This window comes from Nicotiana tomentosiformis, chromosome 5 (genome assembly GCF_000390325.3).
Source record: "Nicotiana tomentosiformis chromosome 5, ASM39032v3, whole genome shotgun sequence".
In the NCBI taxonomy this organism is placed as follows: Eukaryota; Viridiplantae; Streptophyta; class Magnoliopsida; order Solanales; family Solanaceae; genus Nicotiana; species Nicotiana tomentosiformis.
In genome coordinates this window covers 10,908,005-10,914,437 of record NC_090816.1, presented here as the reverse complement: position 1 = coordinate 10,914,437, position 6,433 = coordinate 10,908,005, and positions in this window count along the sequence as shown.

Here is a 6,433-nt window from a genome sequence, read left to right as displayed (position 1 = left end):
ATAATGTAGCAGTTGCTGGTGTTGGTGAAGGTGGAGATGAAGCTGATGGAGTTGAAGAGTGAGAAGCAACTGCATCAGATGCAGTGTTGGTTGTTTGATGCTCGCTAACCAAAGACGAAAAGGACTCGGTACTCATCCCCGCAGCATCGGTTGCAACAATTGGGGCCCAAAAATGGGAGTTGGTATATTCTACCAAATCAGACTCTCCCCAAAGTGCCGAGACATCATCTTCAGTTGGTGTAACTATCTCAACAAGTCGAGCATCCTGTTGAGATGATGAGGATCGTCGCCTTCTGTGTCAAGAAGCTCCCTCATCAACAGCTTCTCCATCATCATCAATCATCACGGCGTCTACGACCGACCCAGAAGGAGGACCAGTCATCATCGCTACAAGAGATGATTCGGGGGCATCAACCTTTGACCTTTTATTCTTTTCCCCGACCGCAGAGGAGCGTCTTCTCTTTGTTTGTTTATCCTCCAGCCGGGGACTCCATAAAGAAATATTTGCACCCAAAACAGGCCCGGAGATACCTATTTGAGTAAGTGTTTCCTGAAGCAGCCTTGCTGCATTAGCAAGATCAGCCAGAATGTCCTCCTCGGGGACAGCAACAGAGCCCGCAGGTAGACCTAATTCCATGAACAAAGTTAGAAAGATTCAACCAAGTTCTTCATATACAAAAGTGGAAGCAAGGTAAATTAGAGTTATCATGATTTTTGGCCTTCCACTCGTTTTTAAGGACTAGTTCTTTCCACGAACGAGTTTTGGGCGTTGTGACGTCTAAAATCTTCTAAACCCACCGGTTCAAACCTTCTACCACCGGTGGGAGCCATTGAGTTGCTGAAAAATACAAAGGGTGAAGAGATGATACGGCCATAGAAGAATATCTAGTAAGAGGAATATTATACAAAGAACTTACGGGTGCGGTTCCAAGTAACCAGAAAGGATGAAGTCGTTGTCGGAATGACGTCGTTGGTGGCAACTGCAACGAACCGCTCCATCCACCCACGGTCGTTGTTATCATCCATGCTAGATAACAAAGTATGGTGGCCACACTTGCAAAGATTTATCATTCCCCCGCGGAAGATTTTGGGGGAATAGAGATTCATCACATGAGCTAAGGTTAGCTCCTCCCCAGTTTCTTGGCACAAGAATCAGAGGTAGGCGATCGTCCTTCATACTGAAGGACTTACCTGTGCCAAACATACCTGGTAGCGAAGGCAAAACTCCACAATCACGGAATCAAGCTCTCCGCTCAAAGAAAATGCACCCAAAGTAAAGGGATATATGAAAAAGTATGTAAAACTTTCCTTGGGAAAGGTCACCTGCTCCGATAGATCACGAGCGATGGTTTCCAACTCATTGCAGTGACAGTCCTCCTTCACAGCAGGAATACTGGAAGTAAGGGTGTACATGGACCGGGTTGGTTCAGTTTTTATCAAACCGAACCAAACCAACTATGTCGGTTTGGATTGGTTCGGTTTTGTCGGGTTTTTCGAGTTTTTTTGTTACATGAATATTATTTCAATCTTACTTTGTTAAATTTTTTATAAGTAAATATATATTTAGTATAAATTAAAAAAATTAACAAACATATGATCTATCAATATTTTTTTATGGGAGAATTATTTTTAGTAACATATAATAGTTAATTTTTTAGTCGTCTGACAATAATTTTTCGTTGATATACACTTTCAAGATTAACTGAATTTAATAATTAAATATAAAAATCAATATGATACCTATATAATCCTATGTTCTATTTTAATTTTATCGAAATACCACTTCAAATTCGAAAAAGATATAAGAATTTTAAATCTTGACTTGTGAATATGAAAGAACAAAGAGATTGACGCATTTTACTAACACTTGATAAGAAAGTGATCATATAACCCATTATTTAAAGTTAATAAAAATAGAGCACTTCATGTTTAACTAAATATTACATCCCATAAGAGAATCGCAAATATTTCTAGACATTTTTTTTAAAGAAAATTGTATGAAAATCTTAAAAGTATATAAAAACTATATATTTATATGTCGTTTTGGTTCGTGTTTTTTTTACTCAATACCAAACCAAATCAAATCAAAACTAATCAGGTTTTTTAATCGGTTTGGTTTGACTTTTCGGTTTGGTGCAGTTTTTCGATTCGGTTTGTACACCCCTAACTGGAAGGACGAATGGAAGAAGGGTACCTACTAACAGGCCATGTACGAGAGTTAGCAGTAGGAAATTTCTTTTCAAAATCCTTCGAAGTACTAAGCCTTCTTGGGATGATGGAATCCACTGTTAGAGGAACGTAATCCTCGATTTTGTTCTTATTCTTTGAAGAACTACCACGTTTGGACGAAGAAGCCATTGGAAAAGAAGAAGGTAAAGAGTTTGTGTTAGAAGAAAATCAGGAAAAGGATGGAAAACAAGGATGTAAATCAGAAACTCAAGCAATTGTGAAACGTAAAGGAAAAGAAAGTTGCGTATAAATAAAATTTTAGCGGCTAAATTCATGGCCATGATTACCTCGATAATCGGCAAAAGTTATGCTGATTCATAGGATGACACGTGTTCGGGACATTAAATACGGAGAGACGTGCGTCTAATCAACTGTCAGAGACCTTCAGAGGGAGTTACAGTAGTTTTCGCCAAAAAAGTGTTTCTACCAACTTTCCGGTAACACAAAGTTATGTCATCGGAAAGCAGGAGGACTATCTGTATCGGGTAAAATATGATATAACACGTGGCTGACTAAAAGAAGGACACATGAAATTGAAGATGAGATGGTTGAGGACCGAACTCAGGCACTACGCTTGTCACCGGAATGGATAACGTTCATAAAAGTGTATTAAAAGCTTTGCGCCCGGTAGAATTTACTAAGAAATATTCTACATCATTAAGAACGATGGTCCGTTACAGAGAATTTGACATTTATGCTCAACGTTACATCTTCATCAATAACTCTCAGAATTGACATTAAAGGAGGGCACAATCCTAAAACCTTCTTCCCTAGACATAACTATAAATAGTGAGCCGAGTTATCATTGAAAGGGACATGAAACTTTTGGAAAGAATATATATTATATTCTATACAAAACTTTATACAATTTTGACTCTCTTGCTTTTTGATCCCATCATTGTTGTATTCGAAAACTGTGTTCGCGGAATTACTATCTTTGCTATTTCATCTACATTCCAAGGCTAAATATTGCGTATTTTTTCGATTATTCCAAGGCTTAAATCCGTGCCATGTGTCAAGTGATGTGGCGTGTCAAGTCAAATGAGAGAGTCAATAGGATTATAGCACATGTCAAATGACGTAATATACCAAGTTAAATAAAAAAGTTAATGAAAGTGACCAACGCAAGTGACATGTTCTCCCTAATCGAAAATGGCATTGTCACTGCTTAAACAATATTCATACTTCTTCTATTTCTTGATGATAATCTAGAAAATTGAGGAAATAACATAGCAATTATTATTAAAACTAGATTTGATAATTCAGAAGAATAATGATGATATTACAAACTCTGAGATGGTGGTTAATGGACTCACTATCGTTCAAACTCATATCCGTATTATATAAAAATTTGTAATTTTACTCACTTTGGAACATACTTTTTGATAGATATTTGGTTCATTTGATAAAGAATGAGGTATACAGTGTATACCATAAAAATTTATTTTTTAAAATAGTATGAAGGCATGAAGCATTATATGAAATATACGTACTTCTTTTAAAACCTCCAACATTTGGATTCCATTTTACAGGTATACTTTGAGCGAGATAAGTTTCATTTGAGGTTCGTAAAACCATATGAAATACAACATTACATAACAGAGATAACCTAATTTGGTTCAGTGTTTGAAAATGTTTAAAAATTTATGGCATTTGATTTGGAGATATGTTGAAAGTCATGTAGAAAATTCAAGTTACCATCTATGAGCAAGTGTGTTAACACCAAATTATAAGGTTTTAAGTTTGAGTGGGACAGTGAGTTGGGTTTCGATTCGTCAAATGCATGATACTTTGCGGAATATTTACACAAATAGCTAGCCGAATTTAATGTCTACTTTTCTTAGTTGGTATACATAAATTATATACTAATTACATATGATTATCAGATATTATACTTGAATTATATATATTATATATATCTGCCAGCTATTTTGAGTTGAAACGGTTGGGTGGACGGCTATTTAAGTTAATTCTCCGGAACAACTATTTAAGTTAAGAGTAATTTTCAGAAATCACTATAGTTTAGTGGCTATTAACTTCCAATAGCTAACACACACACACACACATATATATATATATATATATATATATATATATATATATATATATATATATATATATATATATATATATATATACACACTTCATATATCTAATATTTTGTTGCTATCGGACTGTATTCGCGCTACTGTATTCATGAATACAGATGCAGAATTCGCCTAATAAGTAGGGAGTCCAGCTGTTTAATAACAGAAAGATGATCAATTAGCGTGTATCACTCCTAATTTAACTCAACAAAATTAATTCTACAAATTTTCGTTGCTATGTGCTGTATTCCATGTATTCACGCGACTGTATTTATAAATACAGTGAGGTAAACCGCCTAAAAAACAAGAATTACATATTTTTTATTCTGTATTCCATGTATTCGAGTGAATACATTTATAAATACAGTAAGGTAATCCGCCTAAAAATAGTGATTACGGGTGTAATAACAGAAAGCGCAATATTGAATTGTATTCAATTTTACTAGATTGAATTCAATTGTATTTAAATAATAAAAATTTAAGAAATAGGGTGTATACCGTTCTATTCAATTCGACCGTATACATTATATTCAATTCACAAATATTCATTATTCACTATGATACACTGTATTTAATTCATCGTATTCAATTCGACTGTATTCAAGCAACAAAAAATTACGAAAATTGTGATATTCAGCTGTATTAAAAAGATACAGACCTTCGGAATATATAAATACAGGCGAACAAATAATGTATTTATACAAAAAATACAATATATTTGAGTGTATTTGTATCATTGAATGTGACTCAATCGCAAAGAAGAGAAGAGAGTTCGCCGGAGATGGCATTTTTCATGCCAAACAAAATACTGTATATATTATATTAAAACTAAAAATAGATACGAACAAAAACTCTGCCCTCAAATCTTCTCCGGCGTAGCCATGGCCAGATCTGTTAGCCTAAGAGGATGAGCCAGTGGTGGATGATGACGCTGATGATTCTGACGACGACCACAATTCTGACGACGATCACAATGACGACGATGATTGTGACGCTTACTGATGGAAAAGGGAGATAGATTTGAGGGAGAAGAGAGAGAATTGAGAATCTCGTTGATAGAGAGAGAAGGAAGAGAGAGGGAAAGAACATAATTGACATATTTCACTCCTCAATAGTAGGGTATAAAATAAATATCTATTTTGCTATAAAATAGAAAAGATAGCTATAAATAATAATATTTTGAATTGTTTTAGTTTATAATAAATAGGGTTTAATAGTTTGATACATGAAGTAAAATTTCCTAATTCAATTCTCCATACTTTTGTTATGCCTATCCAGAGATGCCTAATGGGCCATTTAGATGCTTCAGCTTTTGGCCCGTAATTTCAACACAAACAATCACTCAAATTTAATTCAGTCGAATTACACATTTCTTAGCATTCATTAATCTTGCCCTTAATCACTTTTATTTTACGTGTTTCATTACAGTTTTTTTAGCCTTTAAACTAGCCAAATTTAGCCTAAGTTCATTTCTTTACATAAGTTTTGAACCTATAAAGAATAAGTAGTATCCTCTTCTCTATGCTAATCGTCTAATCTCAAATTGAAAATCGTGTGAATAAAGAGGTGGAGGACTTCTAAGTTCGGTCCAATTTTTTCTGGCGTAACAAAAAAATGTTGTGCATTGCTCTTATTGATATGTTACAAGGATCTTTTACATAAATAGCCGATCAGATTTAGTTTTTTTATTTGCCGATATACATAAAATATATATTAATTATATATGAATAAATACATATTATATATGAGTTATACATATAATATTATATATCCATCAGTTATTTTTAGTTTAAGTCGTTGGGTGGACGGTGCAATTATTATTGATTTATGTATCAATCAACAAAATTTGAAAGTTTCAAATATTTAATTGACAAGCTAGATAAATAAATAAATAAAAGGAGTCAAGTAAATCGAAATGGAATAGAGAACGTAAATTAGGTAAGACTGAACATTATTTTTTATTATAACGGTATTAATTTAGAATTCTCTTGATAAATATATTGTATTAAGTTTTTTGGTCTACTTCGAAAATGTTAACTTAAATATAAATAACATACCTTAATTGTTAGGGATTCGGGAAATATGAACTGATAAGTTTATAAACTTTCTTCTAAATT